The sequence below is a fragment of the Lissotriton helveticus genome, chromosome 8 (assembly GCF_964261635.1).
Source record: "Lissotriton helveticus chromosome 8, aLisHel1.1, whole genome shotgun sequence".
NCBI classification, from domain to species: domain Eukaryota; kingdom Metazoa; phylum Chordata; class Amphibia; order Caudata; family Salamandridae; genus Lissotriton; species Lissotriton helveticus.
The window spans coordinates 278,622,199-278,644,809 of NC_136069.1; the positions used below are offsets into that span (position 1 = coordinate 278,622,199).

A 22,611-nucleotide genomic window follows, 5' to 3' on the forward strand; every position below is an offset into this window, starting at 1 on the left:
TACCCATGCTAAAGGGCACATTTTGGACCTGGTATTCGCCGATGAAGATCTGGTTATAGTGGAAGAGGTTGTGGACCAGTGCTGGACCGATTATTCTCTGATCATTATGTCTTTTGTGATGCCTGCCCCATTGAAACCTTGCAACGCGGGTGGTATGAAATTCAATCGACAATGGAATCGTCTTCTTAGAGAGCCGATTCGACCTACATTTCTGCCTGAAACCTTCTCAATAGAGGATACTGTGGATAAGAGCTATGCTACCCTCTGCCATCACATCTTAACAGCTTTGGATGAGCTGGCTCCCCTGCGTAGGGTGAGGGACAGGCCTAGAGGAACCAATGCCTGGTTCACCGAAGAGCTTGGACAGCATAAGCTCCACTGTAAACAGGCGGAGCGTATCTGGAGGAGAGGGTATAAGGAGCAGGATAGGGTAGCGTATAAAGCGACCCTGCAGGAATACAAGGTCCAGCTAAGAAATGCAAAAGCTAAGTTCTTTGAAGACACCTTAGCGAAGGCCTCCAACAAATCACAGACCCTGTTTAGGTTGGTTAATAATCTATCCAACCCGTCTTGTACAGTGCCAACTATCCCGGCTTCACAGGTATTATGTGATTCATTGGCCCTCGCATTTGAGGAGAAAATCAGAACCATCTTGACGGGTCTTATAGCATCTGGACAGTCTGCGCCGTCTCTGTCTTCCCCTTTGGATCCTTTTGCCCACTTGGATAACCTCAAGGAAGATTCCCCCCGGCTGTCCTGTTTTCCTATTCCCTCGCTAGAGGAGTTTCGTGTCTTGGCCAACGGCGTATCTTCAGGGTCACCACTTGATCCTATGCCCCATAAGATCTGGAAGTTATTCCAAGATGAGTTGTTTCCACCTCTTTATTCCATCTGCTGCCAATCTTTGACCACAGCATCAGTCCCAGACAGCTGGAAGTTGGCAATTGTAACTCCCCTGTTAAAAAAGGCTTCTCTGGACCCTCTCTGTGCGGCCAACTATCGCCCTATATCGCTTTTACCATTCGCGATTAAAATTCTTGAGAGGTGGGTCACGAGAGCATTGTCTAACTTCCTAGAAATAAATCGCTGCCTGGACGTGGCCCAGTTTGGCTTCAGACCGGCCCATGGTACCGAGACCGCTCTGGTCACCGTGTTGGACGATCTACGGACGCGTGTAGACAGGGGCAAGTCAGCATTTCTGGTGCTGCTTGACATGTCGGCCGCGTTCGACACGGTAGATCACAAAGTTTTACTTGCCCGTCTTCGGAACGTGGGAGTGAGCGGTCTGGCTCTAGACTGGCTCACATCCTATCTTGACAACAGACAACAAGCTGTGGCACTTCCACCTTTTCGATCACCCACACGACTGGTGAATCAAGGAGTCCCTCAAGGGTCGGCGATCAGCCCAATCCTTTTCAACCTATATCTCCGACCTCTGGTTGAACTGATAAAGTAATTCGGCATATCAGTCATCAATTATGCCGATGACACTCAGTTGATCTTTTCATTTGAAGGATCAGAGATAATCTCAAGGGACACTTTTCACCGTTGTATGTCGGCCACAGCAGCTTGGTTGCGAGCCAACTCACTCCAATTTAATGGATCAAAAACGGAGGTGCTCCATTGTTCTTCAGACCGTCTTCCACGTGCTTTACCGGACGACTTTTGGCCGACTTCCATCCCGGGCTCAGTGGAAGCTGCAGAATCAGCTCGCAATTTAGGAGTTCTGTTTGAACCCAATTTGCAGCTCGATACTTCTGTAAACAGGACGACAGCGACATGTATGGGCCTGCTTCGCGCCCTACGTAAAATTCTGCCAATCTTTCCCCGAGGAGCTAGAGCTGAGGTAGTGCGTAGTTCTATTCTCAGTAGGCTAGACTACTGCAACGCACTACTTCTGGGAGCTCCCAAGACCCTGATCCTAAAGTTGCAAAGGATTCAGAATATGGCTGCTAAACTGGCCTTGTCTCGACCACGGTCCGCTTCCTCATCTACAGCTCTAGCTGACCTTCATTGGCTACCGGTCCAGCAGAGGATCGCTTTTAAAGCTCTTTGTCTCGTGTTTAGGGCTCTGCATGGACTAGGACTGATACCACTTCAAAATCTCTTTTCCTGGTATCAAGCAGCCAGACCTTTGAGATCCTCCTCCGCGTTCCTGGTGAGGATCCCCAGGATAAACAGAGTGAGGATGGGCGGCCGCGCTTTTAGTTTTACGGCCGCCACACTATGGAATACTTTACCGCTGGCTTTGAGAGGTAGCCATGATCTGCTTATGTTTAAGAGAGATCTTAAAACCCACCTGTTTCCCAGAGCAATGTAGCCTAGTTTATTTGATGATTGGATACGGTCTCAGCGCCAGGATACCCTTCTGGGTGACAGCCGCGCTTAACAAGCATTAAATACATACATACATACAGAGTGAGGTAGTGAGAGACCGAGAGAGTCAGGTAGTGAAAGAGTGAGGTAGTGAGGGCGAGGGATGTTGTGAGGTAGTGAGATAGAGAGAGAGTGAGGTAGTGAAAGGGAGTGAAAGTGAGTTAGAATAGTCGGGGAATAGATGGCGGGGAAGCAATGGACGAAGTTTGGGGGAAAGATGAGGGAGCAACAAGGAGTGCATGGGTGCGGTGTGTGTTTAGAGGAGGGGAGCATTGAAGCAGGACACGAGAGAAAGAAATCACAAGTCTTTCCAGACTTTCCAGAAACCAATCAAATCTATCCCATTTTGTGTTGAATTTCTAGAAAAGGCGTCAACGATGGTAACCGAGTACTAGGGCACATAGAGATGAATAAACCAATCCTGATTCAGACTGGAAACTCCCAAACCTATCCCAGTAACGTATACTAAGAGTCTGACGAGTACGAACGAGCTACCAGAAGCTGTAGCAGTAAGCAAAATGTGTGAGTGCATACCAGATCCGGAGGGCAATCGCAATGGGACCAACTCTTTGCTAATTCTGAAACTGCGATCGAAAATGCAAATCATAGTAGGAGTTCATTGTGGATGCTAAATAGAACAAACACTGACAGTAGTAGGCGGTCTCAATGCACGTCACCCTCGGAGAGCAGTGAGCAGTGCAGCGACTGCACCAGTGTACAATGACACACCATCCTGCTCGGAGCACCACGCGCCACTGGGTCCCCCCCAAGGGGGACATGGCTACGCCTCTCAGGGCTGCTCACCTTAACGAGCCACACAAAAACAACATCCAAACCTTTATGAGAGCAATGTTAGAGTCGTCACTCCATTAAAATGCTCATTTTATATTAAAGCAAAATAATTGTGACTATTAGAAACATATATGGATCTGCATTCTATGATTCATTATAGTATGTGAATCTAAGCACACATTATGGTTTCGAGTTTCATAAGCATATTCCCTTATGTGCCATATTGCGCATCACTGCGGACATTTTGTTCACCACCATATCATTAACGTTGTTGATAGTTAGACATTTGGAGTATAGAACGCTGTACAGGGCATAACTTTTTCGTTTTAACTGCAACGTGAGTTTTTTTAACTTCCGGTGAAGAGGACTACTGCTTAGGGCGCAAACTATATCAAACTACTGTAAACTCAGATAGTAAATTATTGTTTTAAGAAGGTGTTGTAATAAATCCGAGCTGTTTATGCTTACCAACACAATCTATTGTTCCCGTATTTTTTCAGCGACTACAGATCAATTGTTCACGATCAGAACTAGAAGAATATATCTACTGTGGATTCTTAAGTACCTCGTCTGTGTTTAAAGTACTCGTAGCTATTGGTGCACGTCATGTTTTGTTGGAGCACTTACAAAAGAGGGACCCGTGTTTAGTCATTCAATATGCTATCTGCTGGCAGTGTCCGACTCTTACATGGAGGACTGGAAGGCTCCAGATTACTGTTGCCATGGCAAAGTTGCCACCTGGTGAAGAATCGGATACACGAACAGCGGGAGGGGGGCGGGAGGGGGGACAGCGGGAGCCACGAACAGCGGGAGGGGGCGGGAGCTACAAACAGCGGGAGCAGGCGACCTACCACAGCGGGAGCCACGAACAGCGGGAGGGGGCGGGAGGGGGGACAGCGGGAGCCACGAACAGCGGGAGGGGGCGGGAGCTACAAGCAGCAGGAGCGATCAGAACTAGAAGAATATATCTACTGTGGATTCTTAAGTACCTCGTCTATGTTTAAAGTACTCGTAGCTATTGGTGCACGTCATGTTTTGTTGGAGCACTTACAAAAGAGGGACCCGTGTTTAGTCATTCAATATGCTATCTGCTGGCAGTGTCCGACTCTTACATGGAGGACTGGAAGGCTCCAGATTACTGTTGCCATGGCAAAGTTGCCACCTGGTGAAGAATCGGATACACGAACAGCGGGAGGGGGGCGGGAGGGGGGACAGCGGGAGCCACGAACAGCGGGAGGGTGCGGGAGCTACAAACAGCGGGAGCAGGCGACCTACCACAGCGGGAGCCACGAACAGCGGGAGGGGGGACAGCGGGAGCCACGAACAGCGGGAGGGGGCGGGAGCTACAAGCAGCGGGAGCAGGCGACCTATCTCATCTTACTGTGCAGGAAAATGGCGGCCATAAGCTTCAGATATTTTTCGGATTTGGGGGCGTGGTTTTGCTGTCCTGAGTGACGGGCTACGTCACGAGCTAAAGAACAGCAAAAATGACGCCCCCAAATCCGAAAAAGACGGAGCCTATTCGGAGGGACGGCTCTCTCCTCCAGTGACTGGCCTCCGTTTAGGAAGCCAGCCAATGGAGGGAGAGCCAAAAAGAGGGAGGGATAAAGCAGCCCTCTTACTGACATTAATTCTCGGACTCCCGGTCTGCCTTCGGCAGACCGGATATTACCGAGACCTAAAAAACAAGGGTCTAAATGACTAAAACATGATGGGTGATCCTTAGGACTACAGCGAACCACACTTTGGAAGTATCTAAGCTGTAATTTAAGAATGAAACCTGCTACGATTTAAACACACCTAAAAACAAGAGGGAAGCAACTGAAGAATGTTTCAGAATACTCAAACTACTCCTGCTGTATTTCAAAAACTCTGTAGTTACCATAAAATGACATGTGGAGCTTGATAAAAAACCCATAATAAAAAGTGCCGCAGGATACAAGTAAACAGTGCTGTGAATAAATACACCATTGGGAGTGAAAGAACTTGAATGTGATCAGCTGAAATGCTCGACAAGAAGAACGTATATGCTCAAGCTGGGAGATACTCACTGGGATGATAGATCTGCCATTAGGGCGCTGACTACCAAGCAGGGAAAGTGAATGTCGCTTTATGTGATATCTTATGAGCTCCTTTCTCTTACTTTGCACAACACAGCCTGGTGGTATATTGGGTGGAGTATTGGATGAGTTTTATTCTATCTATGGGTTTTTTTAATATTGAAGAGGTACAACCGCTTTGTCTAAAAGCTGTCTTGTATCTTTGTGTTATGCCGCATGCAGAGCTGATTAGTTACATGCTGTAACTTAAGATAAAAAAATATTGCTGATAAAAAAGGCCAATATGAAATCCCACACCTCCGAGTATAGGTCATAATAGTAGGAGAAGCCACTCTCACAGCAAGCAGTTCAGATACAAAGAGAGGCAACCCACACCAGGGCAATAAGGAAAGCGATGATAACTCCCCCAAAGTTTCAGGCCATCTCAGATTAGAAAGACCTACTTAAGAAAGTCAGTCAGGATTGCCTCTCTCATAGGCTCAAGCCTAGTCAGGAAAGCCTGATAAATCCAACCTCAGCCCTGCAATTCTTAACTGCCAACTAGTCTGCTAAAGCAGCTTTTCCACATGAAGTAGGTCCTATTTTTCAGAGGCGGAAGCTGAGTTAGGTGGGGCCGGAAGAAGATCACCCCAGATGAGCCCAGAGAGCAATGGGGTGAGGGAAGCGGCATGTGGCTCACTTAAAGATAAGACATTGTCATGAGTTCGATAAACTGAAGGGTGAGATAAGAGATGTCACTAAAGTCACAGCCACAACAAATTATCCAGTCGGACCATGCAGCAGTCTAGCCGAGCAAGGAGGCGGCAACAAAGGAAGAGTTGGAATTCAAGTACCCAAAACAGAGTTCAACTTCCCTCATTGTAAAGGATAAGGATAAGAACAGTGCAATAACAGATACAGAGTGCTCAAGTATTTTAAACAAAGTGAACTCAAGTATTGTTAATCGATCGGTAGATTCTCAAGAAAAGACAAACTCAATCATAACCAGTAAGACTTTGGATACTCATCCATTCATTGAATATTGTCATCATAGCCTCTCAGGGGCTGTAATGCCCAAAGAAATACTAAATGAAATGTCAGGAATCAGCAAGTAAATTGAACATATGTATAACAAGGTCATGACTTGGCGGGTGGGATACACTATTGCAAATGTGACGGATGTCCAGTCCACTATATTACAAGCACCATAGGATACATTGTATTTGTAATGTAGTGTACAGGACATCTGTCACATTTGTGATGATTATCCTGTCTGCCAATCTCTAAATCTTGTCGGAAGTCTAAACAGAAAGGTGTAGCAAATAAAGAAAGACCAGAAAAGCATGCTTGACCCAAAATTGAGGCTAGGGTCAATTTGGGGTCCAAATCTCATAACAAGAATATTTTGTCTAATGAAAAAACAAGCAAATTGGATAGACTGTACTTTAGATGAACCGCCTATTACAGAAAAACATGGCAATGTAATACATTTTTGCTAGAAGATAAAATGTGGGTGGAGAAAACAAAACCATTTATTTAAGATTTCTTTCAAAAAAATGATGGAACAGCCAGCTTTTAAGTCATATGGGATACATTCAGGGCAAGGAAATTGAGAACAAAGCTATACTTTTAGCTAAATCTGCTGACAAAAGAAAGAATAGAATAGATAGAATTCACAATGTAGATGACAATTTGCTAACAACTGGTCCCAGTCAAATTCAGAACATAATTTTGGATCGCTACCATTATAAAAATATATTTAGCTGTGCTCAGGATACAACATAAAAAAGAGCACAATCAATTGCTCTGTCGGTTGCCAATACCTAGGTTGGACGAAAATTAAGTCACTCAATTGCTAGAGCCTTTATCCAAAAAAGGAATACCTGAAATTCTAAAAACATTGGCCAAAAGAAAGGTTTGTGGTCAAAATGGGTTTCCAGCAAATATTTGTTTTACTAAAACATCTTTATTGGCTCATAAATCATACTCTGAATTGTGATCAATGATCAACATTTTTTAACAGGAACTGAGGTCAGTTTTTTAAAACCAGGGAACAGAGCAGAAGATCCAAGAACCTATCACCCGATAAGCCTTCTAGGTGAGGAATACAAACTGATTATGAAAGCAATGGCTGCTAGTATGGGTAAAATGGAGAATAAGTTGATCATATAGACCAATATGGTTTCATCCCAGGTAGGCAAATAGCCAATACTAATTATCTTCTCATAGCAAAAAATCCCAATGGATGTAATGCTGTTTGGATGAAGAGAAGACCTTTGATTTTGTGTGCTTAGAAAGTATATTTTTCATCTTAGCAGCATTCGATTTTCCTTCACTTAGGCTTCAATGCCTTCTTGTTCAAAATGGATGCCGTATCATGATGTTTATTCTGTGTTTATATTCCTCGCTTGACACTAATTGCAGCAAGATGTGGATTACTTATTTCTGTATGTCATTGTTCTAGAGAGGCTCACAAAAGGAAGAGTTCTCCCAATGTATTTTTAGGTCCAGAGGGGGGAGAAGAAAATGAACTGAGCAAAAAGATTACCTCTGATTAGACCTATATTACTTTATCACAGAAATCTATCAAAAATATTGTAGAGAAGGATGCTATAGAAAAAAGAAAAATCTGTAATTACTTCAAAACATTATTTTATTATTTTTCTTTTTTTCCCTGTTTTTTGTTTTTCAGTTTAACTGTTTATACATAAATACAGATTATTTTGTGACACGTAAACATATTCATAAATAACAAGCTATCAAAATGAAGTGTAAATTTCATAAAGTGCAATTGAAGCAAAACACCCCTAACAATTCATCTCATCCTGTTGTCATTCATTCTATCATGCATACCTCTGCATTCACTACCCATTCTTAAAAGACAAATATAAACAGATAGACAGAACCTCACATAGGACTAACACAGAATGTATTAGGTAGACCTCTATTATGTTTTGGCCCTGAAGAAGGTGATTTAATTATCAACTATCACCGAAACGTACGTAGGCCGTACACACCAAAGACTTGGATATGTATTACAAATTAGAAAACGATGTATAGATCAGTTTATGACTAAGTGGTAGGACCTCTCTCTCTTACACCTATAGAGGTCTATGCACTTTATGAAATTTACACTTCATTTTGATAGCTTGTTATTTATGAATATGTTTATGTGTCACAAAATAATCTGTATTTATGTATAAACAGTTAAACTGAAAAACAAAAAACAGGGAAAAAAAAGAAAAATAATAAAATAATGTTTTGAAGTAATTACAGATTTTTCTTTTTTCTATAGCATCCTTCTCTACAATATTTTTGATAGATTTCTGTGATAAAGTAATATAGGTCTAATCAGAGGTAATCTTTTTGCTCTAGAGAGGCTCACTACAGGAAGCCTTTTGTTACAAATATTGAAGGTCTTTCCACTTGCACGTGTATTGCATTATTGAACTGTTGTTTATGTAGCTAGTTTGTTCTAATACCTCCATAGGAACGAAGGTCAGAAGTGGAGATTCAATATTTATGCTGTGGGATAGTGCTACGGTGAAGCGTGGCTCAGTGGTTAGAGGCGGCAGACCCGGAAGCTGAGATCGGCCGTGGACCAGGGTTTGATTCCCCGCCTTGGCGGGTCTCGGGCTAAAAAATTCCATGGACTCGACAATTCTCGCTCCGGTGCCTACTCGACTCACAGGGTCACACTCTGCGACTCTGGGCAATAGCTTGCTTAATCTCCACTACGGCCCCTCGCGGCGGGATGCCTGGCTTTCACCTTGTGGATACCCTGCCGGGGTATCTCACAGGGGAATACCAGGACGGGTTCCCTAAGCAAGCGCTTAGATACCGTGTAGGTGATTTGCGCTATATAAATACATGTACATTTACATTTACATAGGGCAATTTGATGTTTTTAGAATGTAATAATATCAGTCAAAGTAACATTTATTTAGATTACTGGTCTTTAAACAACATAAAACCATGACATTTTTATAAATAATCTAAAATCATCACAATTTCAACAACAGGTACCATTAAGATAAATATCCTGTAAGAAAAAAAAGAAAACAGTGCAGATTTCCATACACTAAATTACATAATTGGGCAATTACTCGGTATATACATTATGGTGACACCTGTATATAAAATAATTGAGTGCTTACTAAACATTGTTATAATAATTCCTATTAAGAAATATCTAAAAATTGTTATCTAAAAATGTTGCATCCATTAAAACTGTCTAAACCCAATTTCATCATAACTTACAATCTTGCAATCCATTTTTCCATAAAAGACCTTTTTACGGCATTCATATATCTCCCAATTTCTATTGCGATGTCAAGGTTAGGCATATCTACAAGAAGTTAGACTGCGTGTGCCCGGGATACAGTACCATATTTTTTTTAAATGGGACGTAAAAACTATTTCCGCAGAGCAAATATTTTTTAGCAATCCACTAATATGTGCAGGATATCACATTTTGTGCCTATCACACATGTACAATTGCCATCAGATTGCATAATTTCTGTTTTTATTCTCATTTATCATCCAAGGGTTGATACCAATTCTCAATCTTAATACTTCCCATCGGAGCCAACGATTAGGTAACGTATCCAGGTATGGATACCAGGCTTCATTCGTCTAACTATTCATCATAAATTGTACTGATTTTTCTTTCTACTCCCGGTCCTGCCTCCTAGACAGTTCCTTCCATAGGGATACCCACCCAATGGACTAAACAAACTGAAACTCTCCCTAGCCCCGATCTGGTGCAAGGTCATAAACAGCTCCCTGAGAACCGGTGTCATACCAGACTGCCTCAAAGTCGGCCAAATCACACCACTACTGAAGAAACCAGGCTTTAACACCAACGACCTCAACATATTCAGACCCATATCCAATCTTCCTGTCCTATCCAAAATCCTCAAAAAGTGTGTTCTCCTACAACTGACTCAGCACATGGGCAGCATCAACCTTCTGGACCCCCACCAATCGGGCTTCAGAAAAGTCTGTAGCACTGAGACCGTGATTCTTAGCATAGTGGACAACATCCACAAGTCTCTTGACACTGACCAATGCTGCCTACTTATTCTTCTGGACCTATCGGCAGCCTTTGACACGGTTGACCACAAGCTACTCATCAAGGCTCTCCAAGAAAGGGTTGGTGGAGATGAGGTGGTCCTACACTGGTTCTCCTCCTTCCTACACAACCGTGCCCAAAGGATAAAAATCAAAACCTTTATCTCTGACCTACACCCCGTCAGCAGAGGTGTCCCCCAAGGCTTAGTTCTCTCCCCTCAACTGTTCAAAATATACATGGAACCCCGCACCAACCTACTTAAAAAAGCCAACATCCCCTTCCACCTCTATGCTGATGACACCCAGATCTATCAGGAAACCTCCTCCATCAATTACATTCAGAGACTCAGCGACACCCTAAGATAAGTTCAACAATGGATATCAATAAACCACCTAAAACTCAACCAAGAAAAAACAGAAATCCTCCTCATCTCCAACAAAGAAGAAAACCCGCATATTGTAGAACGGCTAAAAGCAATTGATGCTCTTGACGGTAATCTCACGCTGGCCATCTCTGTAAAATCTTTAGGAATCACCTTAGACTCAAAACTCGACATGTCCAAACACATTAGGAACTCCGCAAAGAGCGCCTTCCTCAATCTGAAACTACTCAACAAAATAAAACCCTTCATCCTGCCCGTGGACCTCAAACAAGCCACTCAATCACTGGTGTTATCTAGACTCGAGTAGGGGAATGAAGTCCTCACCGGTACAGCAAAATCCCACCTAGCTCCCCTCAAAACAACTCTCAATGCAGCAGCCAGAATGGTCTCCGGAGTTGAGAAATATGAACACATCTCTCCCGTACTCAGAGAACTAAAATGGCTCCCAGTCGAAATGCGCGCCTGTTTCAGAACCGCCCGCCTCACGCACCAAACACTGCACACAGGGAAACCAGACTACCTGGCCTCCAAACTCAAGAAGGCCAGTCAGGCAAGGAACCGCAGGAGCTCCAATACCCTACTACTCATCCCTATGAAGACACGCAAACAAAAAACAGCTATTCAATCCTTTGCTTGGAGTGCTCCCAAAATCTGGAACTCCATCCCAGCTGATATCAGGACTATCCCTTCCTCTGTAGAATTCAAGAAACTCCTAAAAGTCCTCTTCCTCAACCGTGCCTTCCCGAACTGAAAACTGACAACAAAGCGAACAAGCATGCACTATACAGCACCCTGACAATGTGTCATTAAGACAAACCTCTTCCCGCTCTCCGTATCTCCTCGCTCCCTCCTCCCTGAAAAAGGTTCAGTCCAATGACAATGTGCACCCATCGAGGTTATCACAGGACTCCCTTCCTCAATGTGGCACAGCACACAGACTTCCGAACCAATATATATACCTGTCTCACTATGTGACTCTTGCATTAAAATTTGTTGTAAAGTGCTCCGATACTCTCGGGTCTGGCCAGCGCTATATAAAACTCCTAAAATAGAGTTCACTCTTAGTGACTTCTACTTGTAATGTACATTGACATATTCTCGCCTTCAGGTTCCCACATACAGAATACAATTTCTTTCTGGTCTCTTAGGCCCATTTTAAATCACTATACTGTATCTAATTTTTACACCGTTGCGAGACCTTCTGGTCTGTTCCCGGTCCAATCTTTTCCAAAACCTTAGCAGGGCCACTTGAGCCTGTACATTCCATAATGTCAGCACTAGCTCAAATCTGATTGCCTAGATCATAGATGAGCCTAGCAACGACATTAGGGATGTTATGCTCTTCCCTTCCTCAAAATCCCATCCACTTTTACCACTTAGGTAGAGTACTTCTGCCCCATAAAGTAGTTGAGGGGGTATCATCACACTGTAGGCCTTTATCAGCGGTCGATGGGACATATCTCCATAGACCTTGATCTCATTTTTTCAACCCACATACTGATGTAAGGGCCTTTGCTTTCAGGACCTCTAAATGCGTGTGGCACTTTAGGGTCCTGTTGAACCAGACGCCAAGGTATTCGTAGCCATTCACGATTTCTATTTTTAATGGGCCCAAATACCAATTGCACTTAGAATCTCTTTTTCCAAAGCATAAGATTTTGGTTTTATCCACATTTACAATTAAATGCTTTGCCACACAATATTCTCTAAATGCATTTAACTTCCTTTGTAGGCCCAACTCTGTCAACTCAAGGATTACTAGATCATCTGCGTACAATAAATACGATAGTGGTTTCACGTTCATTTTCGGGGTTGCACTTCTATCTACCTCCAGCACAGATGGCAGATCGGCTAGGAATATGGCAAAGAGTAGAGCAGAGGTCTTCAAACTGTGGGGCGCGCCCCGACACCATCTCAGGGGGGGCGCGCACTCCACAGGAAGATCTTCCTTCTCAGAGGCTTTTTATTGTCCCGAGGCGTCACAAGTTCAAATGGGAATTCTCCTGTAAGTGAGGGGGGGAGGGAGGGGAAATAGATAAGGCCGGACGTGTGCTTTTGTCACGTTGAGCTAACAGTTAACCTTCCCAGGAGGGGATTAATTGGTAGAGCTTGATGCTTCAGCTGCAGTGGGAGGCAGGGTCTCCTCTGCTAAAAAAAACGAACAGACAGTCCTGTTCCTTTTTGTACGATTTCAAAGCAGAGGAGACTCCTTGCCTTCCACTGCAGCTGAAAGGACGTCTTTCCTTTGCTTTCAGTTTTAGCAAAGGAGACATCCTGCCTCCCAAAGCAGCTGAAGCATTTCAGCTCTACCAGTTTAACCCCTTCCTGGGAGGAAGCTCTTAGTAGAAAGGAGACAAAGTTTCTTTTACATTTGCACAGGCAGGCACTGCAACACCAACAGGGCTTCAAGTTACCAACAGAAAAAATGGGCCATCTGTTTTTTAAACAGCTTGTCTTGACACCAAATATGCTTATAAAAAACATTTGTAATATGATGTTTGTTTCTTTGTTCCATTTTATTATCAGTCATGGACCATTCAGGTAGCTATAGAACACAGTTAAAAGTGCTACTATTTATATTTGCTGCTCAAAGTATGCACAGACAAGTGCTGACAATACAGCTTTAGGTGACTGTTATTTGTGTACCAACCGGGCCATCAAAATAATGAGCTGGCAACCCTAACCATAAAACTGGAAGTTTGTTGGAAGATCAGCACATTTATTTCGTCCACCCTGATCCCTTGTTAATGCCATAATTGCAATAGTTTAACATATCTGAAACCCTACGCTACCGTCAATAACTGCTGAGTTAGTTCAAGTGTCTGGGAATGCACCCTGCATTCAGACAACTCGCTCTCATGCTCGCCCTTCACTTTCATGCTCACCCTGCACTCACAGCGATCACAATGCACTCACACTGATCACCCTGCACTCACACCATTCACCCTGCACTCACAGCGATCATAATGCACTCACACTGATCACCATGCACTCACGCCATTCACCCTCTCACCCTGCACTCACAGCGATCACAATGCACTCACACTGCTCACCAGGCACTCACACGGATCACCCGCTTACCCTGAACTCAGTGATCACTCTGCACTCACAATGCACTTGTGCTGTTCACCCTGTACCACACCCTGCAGTCACACAAGCACACTACTCACCCTGCACTCATGAAACACTTCACTCACATGACTCCCTTTCTGCTCAATGTGTATACTCACTCAAATAAGACCATCACTAACCATACATTCATTTGTCCCACTCTGCACTTACATCCGCACCCAAATTCATATCGCCACCTCTCTCACCCTGCAGTCACTCCTCTTACCCTTCTCTCACACTGTCGCATAACTCACCGTGCACTCACATGGGCACTCCTACCACCCAAGAAGTGCAGAGGGTTAAATGTGCCTGCTATAAAGAATGTGTACCATGCAGATCAAAGAACTGAGTGTGGGTAAACTATGAGTAGCGCTATAAAAAAAAAAGAAATGTTTGCCAGAAAGGTGCTATAGAGAGATGGGGTGCATTGTTGGTGAGTGGTAGTGAGGAAATTCAGGGCGAAGGAGGAAATGGGGAGGGGGGCCAAAACAGACCGTTGCACTATGTGCATCCAGTGCTAGGACCAGCCCTGGTTGGGAGTGTTAGCCCCACGAAGTTTGGGTCTAGTTGCGCCCCTGTACACAAGTATGGGCATGTCGTGCCCCATCAAGGATTATGTAGTGTACCAGATTCCAGAAATTTCTGTCAGGTGGTGGGGGGGCCCAACATCTGAAAAAATTCAGCTGGGGGGCTCAACCTACAAAAGTTTGAAGACCTCTGGAGTAGAGGGACCAGCACACAGCCCTGTCTTAGACCAATATTAATTGCTATTTTCGACGTCAAAGACCCCACCGTATCCTTAATGATATGCGTCCAATTTCCTCTATGTAACTCCTATATTATGACCAGAAGTCCTTCTGGAATGTCATTTTTTTCAAGATCTCCCATAGGCACTTCTGATCAACTAGGTCAAACGCTGCCCGGAAGTCCACAAAACAGGGCAAAACATTGGTCAATTGTGGAGTGGCCTTCCTTTAAGCCACCCTGTTCCACAGGCACAATAGACCGCTGCTCCACCCAGTCATTCAATCTACCTAGTATTATTTTGGCAAAGACTTTCTCATTAACATCCAGCAAATTATTCAGTCTATAATTTTTCAGGGCTTTCATATAGCCCTTCTAATGTACTTATCTACTTACTGCTCCCCTCCAAATATTTGAAATTCTGCCAGAATCTAATATAGCCAAGAACATATGTGATAGGAATACGGCCCACTAATTTAGCTGTGTCTTTATTAAAATAGCAGGAAGGTTTTCAAGTCCTGCTGCTCGGGTTAGCTTTAGCTTTTTTATGGTATGCATCACATTCTCTACTGTAAAGTAAGTTTTTATAACTTCAACTACCCCTCCCCAGTGCAATTTATCGTTATCGTCAGCCATTTTACATAAACCATTCAATTCATCCAAGTATTCCTCCCAAGCTGCTTCTTCTACCACACAGCTCATAGCCCCTTGGGGTTGTTCTGATGCTCCATGTATCAGCTTCCAGAACTTCCGTAAATTTTTTGCTTCAATGGTTTCCAGCAGGTTTTCCCAGCATTTCTCTTTTTGGATCCTTTTGTGGTTCCTTACTAACATTTTGTATTCCCTCCTCAGCTTATTAAGCTTTGTATATCTACCCAGATAGTATTTAATTCTGAGGTTTCTTTCTTCTCTCCATACCACCCTTTTCTTTGTCATACATTCCGCAGAGAACCACTTTGCTCGCCTTTCCAGGGTTGTTTGATGATTGATCGAGCTTGATTTGTTAGTTTTTTGTTTTACTTTGACACATTATACTACTTGTTCAATTTTCCCTTCAAACCATTTCAATTTCTGACCCCTGGCACTTTCCATGTTTAGCTCCTGTTGAAATTTCACCAGTTTTACCATATATTCATCAGTTAGACTGGTTTTCAAATGCTTGGGATACTCTAATTGTTGAGGACTTGCTATATCACGTGGACTCATGTCATCACTGCGCTATTCGAGTTGCAAAGGGTTATGATCACTACCATCTCTTTGACTTACCCGAAACCCCTTTATTAATGCAAAATTCCATGCATGAACAAAGACGTAACCAATTGGGCAATATTGTGTACCTATCTTAAATGTTTGCTTGGCTGGGCAATCGATTTCTATCCTACCATTCAGGCTGAATAACCCCTTTGTTCCCAAATACTTCCCTATATAGCTCGTCTGGAGGGGATACAGTTTGGGAAGTAGGCTAACGTTATATCATATGCTCCCAATAATTCTTTAAACCAAGGATCTAACCTTTTCGGATTCAATTTATGATGAAGTCTCCCATTACAATGACCATATCAGTACCATGCTTTTCACACAGAGTGTCCACATCTTTCTTAAAATTCCCCATCTCTGTCCCATAATCCTTATGCCCCCCCCTACTGCATGTAGACATTTTTAAGTACCACATTTTCACACATTTGATCTGAAGATGACAAGGATACTCTGCAGACAAGCAATCATTTGCATTTTACGTTTATGGGCATCACTTTTTTCGCAATCCTAGTTGACATTAGTGTCATAATCACTCCCGCTGGGCGCCCAAGCCTTTTTTTCTTTGCTGATCTGTGAATTTGGACGAATCCTTCAATTATAGGGGTTTTGTCGCATAGCCAAGTTTCTAGTAAACATATAATCTCAACACTTTGGTCTAGCTCTTTTATCCTTTCTACTTTTACTGGTCCTCCAAGCCCATTTATGTTCCAAGATGTAATCTTAAGGCAATGCGACAACCCAATGTCCTAATCTATTTCACTTGGGCAATCAGCCTCCTCATGGTTCCACTGGGACAGTCTGGTACAACTGTTTTCTGGACTCCAATTACCCCAAAGTTTACTAATATCTGAGTTATCGACTACTATTTTCATGTTTTCTTATTCTCCACAAACTACATCTAACAACCTCACCTGCCTTTTTCCTAAACCTGCATGACACTTCAAAAAATATCTTCCTTGTTGGCTACTTTCCTCTAATTCTCCATCTGGTATTATTGTTATCCATTCCTTAGGTACCTCTCTCTCTGCTTTCACAATTGCTGCCTTTACCAACCCTGAATACACTAAACCCTTAGTGATTTCCTTCCCTTTTCTATTATAACTGAAACCCACCTGTCTCGGGTCCTTGGTCCGAATTCCTCTTAAACTAGGGCATTTGGAGAAGGAATATAAAAGCTGGGACCGATTTAGGGGTAGAATCTTCCTTGTTTTTTTCTTCCCATTCTCTAGTTGTGAGGGTTCAGAATGCAGCCACTTATTACCTACTGCCTCCATTTCTGCAATATGGGCTTTCGCTCTTCCCTGCCCGTTGTTCTTACTAGTAAGTGCTTTTGGTTTTCTACTTCCTTCTACTATTTTCCTGGTGTTAACATCTCTTCCCAGGTCTTTTCCATAAATGATGTCCTTTATACCGTCCTTGCTTGAAGTAATAATATGATTTGTTGGTGCAATGATTATACCATGTCGACTTTGCCGTTTCTGTACTTTCATATGCAAGAAAACTGTATATAAACCCATGGGTTTTGGGGTGCACCAGAACTCTTTTTGAGATCTTTCCTGAGCTTCTATGGATGCTGCCTGACATCTTACTGAATCTGCTGCACACTAGAGATATAGATACTTTTTCATGATTTTATTATGTTTTCTGTACTAAGAGCCTTTATGGCAAATTGACTTTATGACTATTAATACAGCTAAAATTTCCTGTTTTGTACTGTGCCTAAATTATTAATAAACATTAATAATATTTCGAAATTTTTGATCTTATACTCCCTTTTTGAGTCAGTCAAATTGAATTTATTTAAAATGCTATTTTGAATCTTATCTGTAAGGACACGTTGTCTCATAACTTTGAGGTTAACACCATCCCTTATCCACCCAATATCTGGGTGTGCCACTGGCATATAGAATTTTCAAGGGCCCTGCGCACACACGCTATTTGTGATTGTTTAAGAACTGAAATGGTTGTTCATTGTGGTGCTTGTAATCTATATCCTGGATAATGGTTAAATTAAAAATCAGGCAGAAATTAAAGTCTTCCTCTGTCCTTTTCTGGTTACCAGTGAAAAGACATGTTCCCCTTTTTGGCTTAATTTTAAAACTCATGAGTTTATGTTCCTTCCTGTTTCACCCTATGAATGTGTGATCTTAACTAGGCTATAAGCAATGCACCAAAGAAAAAGTTACTTAACTTTTTTTAATGCTCTGTTTGATAGAGACTCTATCTTGCCAGAGATTCCTCACCTGTTGAATATTCTCCAGGCGTCAGACTGGATCTGGAAACTTTTCAGTATTACTACTGCATACCAGATGTTGGTGCAGTGCTGCAATGCACTGACGTCGTTCTACTCCGGTAAACTTCTTCTTGATTGTCCATCTTCTGCCACATGTGGGATCTATATAGGCACCACTCCTGCGTGCTGACATCAGTTGCTTTCAAGAGTATCCTTGTCTCCAGACACAGAGCTGCAAAAGCAAATTGATGTGACCAGTGTGCAGATACCTAGATTTGGCATCTTATTAATTGATAGAGACCACCCACATAATGGGGGGGATTGGAGGGCTGGTGAGGAATCTACAGTTAGATAGAGTCTCTACTCGGAAGAGCATTACTGAACCGAAGTAGCTTGTTCTTCTGATAGAGACTTCTAGCTGTATATTCATCACCTTTTGAATACATGCCAGAGGAGTACCTATTCAGATGTGGGCCTGTCAATGGACTTAAACCAGAAAGTCCTGCAGTACCAAGCAGGCAAAATGTCCCTCTAAGCTAACCTGATTGTTCAAACAATAGTGCTGTGTGAACACATAGAGGCTCGCCCAAGTAGCCACCTGGCATATGACTAGGACAGAACTGCATGTGCCAATGAGTGCCAGCAGCTTTGGCCCTGGTAGAATAAGCACACAGTCCTTCTTGAGGCTGCTTTCTGGCCAATACATAGCTGGTCTTAATGCAAGCACAATTCAGAGGAAGATGGTGCTCTTTTGCACAGCGTTGATTTTTTCGCACCAGTGAACCCCACAAAGAGCTTATTATCGACCTGGTGGTCTCTAGTATGATTGATGAAAAAACTGTGCTCGTTTGGGGCCCAAGCAATAGTCTCTCCTCCTTAAAGGGGTGAGCCGGAGCATAGAAAGCCAGCAATTTGGTTCTGACCGACATAAAATGGCATCACAACTTTAGGTAATAAAGATGCCAGCGCTTACAATATCAGCTTATCTGGGAAGAAAGCGGTGTACAGTGGGTTGGCCGAAACAACTTGAAGCTCACTCACGTGCTACACTGATGAGATGACGATGAGGAATACTGTAGAGCGTAAAAAGCTACATGGGGATGCAGCTAGGAAGCAGCTTGAAGTGAGTGTCCATCAGAAATGTAAGGACCGAGTTAAGATCTCACTGTGGCATGACAAATGGAGAGGGAGGAAGCAAATGCTTTTTAAGAAATGCATAACAACTGGAGGCTTAAACAATGAAGGCTGAAGTGGCAGTTGCAAAAAAGCTGAAAGAGACAAAAGGTAACCTTTAACTGTGCCAAGGGCAAAGCTTTTGCTGACAAGAGACAAAACCAACAACAGAACATCAGACAACTTGGTCTGAAGGGGGGGTCAATCTACAGTCTAATGCACCAAACCACAAATCTGTCCCAACAAGAGGCGTATTGTTGCTTGAACATTTAATACCTTGAAAAAACAAGAGACAAGAGGTGTTTGGCAATACAGGAACAGTTTAATTAAACATTGCGGCCAGTAGATCAATTAAAGGCATAGGGTCTGAGGACTGTCTCAATTTACAATCGAACTGACACGTTCTTATATAGTTCGTTGTATGCCATAAACGATTCTGGTGATCCTTGTATGGTAAGGAAAGCAAATTGCTGCCTTTGAAGTCATAATTTATTCATTCAATAGATAATCTTGGTGGGCCATGCATCCATGCGTGAACACAATGTGGCCAGTGGGTAATATGTCCAGATGCCCAGCATGGGGAGTGTGTGATCACTACATGTGCTGTGTCCAGATTCAGCATCAAATTTTTCAATATTAACAGCATACCTTTTGTTTTAGATGGATGTCTTGCTGCTAAGATGACATCAACCACCTTGGGAGGAAGTTTAAAGGTATTCAGTTGTCGCAGCTCAATCTCCAAGCATGACGGTGGAGACTGTGAAGGCCTGGTTGCGGAACCCTTCCCTACTGCTGTTATAGCAGATCTTCCCGGAAGGGCAGCGTGATCGGAGGATAGATGCTCAAGCACAGGAGCTCTGTGTCTCCATGCCTAATCCAGGTCCAGTCAGTCCTGATCCTCTGGAGAACTCGGAGCAGGAGAGGTATCAGTGGGAAGGCAAGAGTCCTGAATTCCACTCGAGGTGGAAAGCGTCTCCGAGTGAAAGACACCTTGCTTGGAAACTCTGAAGCAAAAGTGCTGATATTGCACGTTCTCTGCAGTGATGAGTAGATCGAGCCAAGGTTCTCCCCATGCATGGACGAGCCCTTGCACCACCTCCAGATATAATTGCCACTCGTGCTCTTCCAAAGGTAGCTGGATGAGTTTGTCTGACCTGACATTCAAGGAGCCTGCCAGGTGATTCACAACCAGAAAAATGAATTGGTGGTCCAGCCACCCAGAACAGGGTCCGTGGCCCCATCCCGCCCTGTTTGTTGCTGTGCCACATGGCAGTGGAGTGGTCTATGTGTACCTGAATCAGCCTGCCCTTGATGGATTGAAGGAAGGCTTTCAACACCAAGTGGATGATCCTCATCTCCAGAAGGTTGACATGGAGCCAAGACTCCACCGGAGACCAGAGGCCTCTGCTCTCCGCCTCTCCGAAGCAATGCATTGGTCACCACTGTGAGGTCTGGGTGGGGAAAGGAGAGAGGTTTGCGCTGACTGAATCACTGTGCATCAACCACCACAGCAAATCTTTTGCAGTCTCTTCCTAAGTCTGAACATGGTCGGAGAGATCCCCTTGATGTTGGGCCCAGTGAGACTTCAGATTTCACCGCAGAGTCCGCAAATGCCACCTGGTGTGCTCGACCTGCAGGATGCAGGAGGCCATCAGTCCCAAAAGCTTCAGAGTTGACCTCACTGAAATCCAAGATTAAGGGTGAAAGTTGAGGATCACAGCTGAAATGTCCTGGGGGGAAAGGCAAGAAACCAAACTGTGACCAAACTGGCTCTGATGAAGGTAAGCGTTTGAGGAGGAGCCAGGTTTGACTTTGGCTCATTGACTGTGAACCCCAAAGATGACAAGAGGTTTGCAATAGTCTGGAGTTGGTTAATGACTGCCTAGAGTGAGCCTGCCTTCCACAACCTTTCATTGATTTAGGAGGAAGACTGGTATCTCTGACCCCGAAGGTGTGCTGCTGCCACACCACCACTTTCATGAACACTAGAGAGGCGATGGTGAGACCAAAGAGGAGCACAGTGAACTGAAAATACTCCTGTCCCGAACTGCATGCAGTGCACATGGACTTGCAGGAGCATATATTGAAATAAGCATCCTGCAGGTACAATGCTACCATCCAGTATCCAGGGTCAAGGGCAGGCAAGACCTAGGCCAGGGTGAGCATCTTGAATTTCTCCTTCCATTTGAAGGAGTTGAGAGAAGGAGGTCTAAAATATGACAAAGGTCTTCGGCCTTCTTGGGCACCAGAAAGTGGCAGTAATAACAACCACATCCTACTTCTGGCGCTAGCACCCTCTCGACAGCCCCTTTGAAGCAAAATGGAGAGACAGTTCTCTTGCAGTTGCTCGGGGACGGTGGAAGGTCTGGTGGAAAGAGAGGAAGGGCAATGTATATCCCCTGCAAACTATTCGCAGGACCCACCTGTCCGAAGTTTTTGCTTGCTGTCCTGCTAAGAATTGTTGGTTCCTGTCTCCCACTGGTTGGCTGTGCTCCCCTAAAGGGATGCTAAAGGGGTTTTGTAGGTGCAACTGTAGGGGAGACAGTGGACTGAGTGGCCCGTTGACCTTGACTGCAGGGGAAGTGGGCACTGCAGCCTCGACCGCGAAACGACTGGGTTCCCTGCTGAGACTGGACAAGCTGTGGGTATATGAAATCTCTGCAGAGGCTGCAAAAGGAGTAGTATGGTTAGTGCAGCTAACAATACAGGGCAGCTAAGCCCAGAGAGCGTGCTGTGGCTCGGCTCTCTTTGAATTGCCCCAAACGGCAGTTCCTGTCAAAGAGCATGTCCATAGGGGGGGAGAACACTGACTGAAAATCTGGCTGATCGAAACCATGCATGGCGGTGAATAACAACACTGGTGCAAATGACTCGCCCGAAGGAATCAGTGTTTTTCAAGCCACAATGAAATGTGAACTTGGCAGCCTTACAACCATCTTGAATTACCTTGTCATGGACACGTTGGAGATCTTCAGGGATAGCAGGGAAGTCTTGAGCCACTGAACCCCAAAGGGCATGGAAGCAGCGTTCCAGGAGACAGCTGGCATTTACTAAATGTAGAGACAGGCTGGTGGAAGATAATATTTGCTTTCCAAAAGTCTCCACCGTTTGAACTCCCTATTGGGAGGAGTAGTCAGAAAACTTTTGGGATTAGATCTGTTTGTTGATGCCTGCTCCACTAACTTTTTGGGGAAAGGTGATGAAACAGGTATGCAGGACAGCCCGGGTCACGGCGATGTCATCTTGCTATTTGCCTGTTGACTGGGGAGGCAAGAGCAAGGTTTGGACTAGGCTCCTAACAAGGTGTCATCTAAGGCCTCATTGAACGGCACAAGGGGCTTAGAAGATGTTTGCCCTGGCAGGAGGGTTTCCATCAGCACATTTGTTTTAACCTCCAAGGTTGGAAGCTGACCATGGCGAAGGAAGCGGA

General features: G+C 44.0%; 1 protein-coding gene across 2 annotated transcripts in view; it reads right to left on the reverse strand.

Moving 5' to 3' along the window:
* ALKBH8 (alkB homolog 8, tRNA methyltransferase) overlaps nucleotides 1-22,611 on the reverse strand; it is a 416,983-nt gene that overhangs the window by 183,699 nt on the left and 210,673 nt on the right. The window lies entirely within an intron of this gene.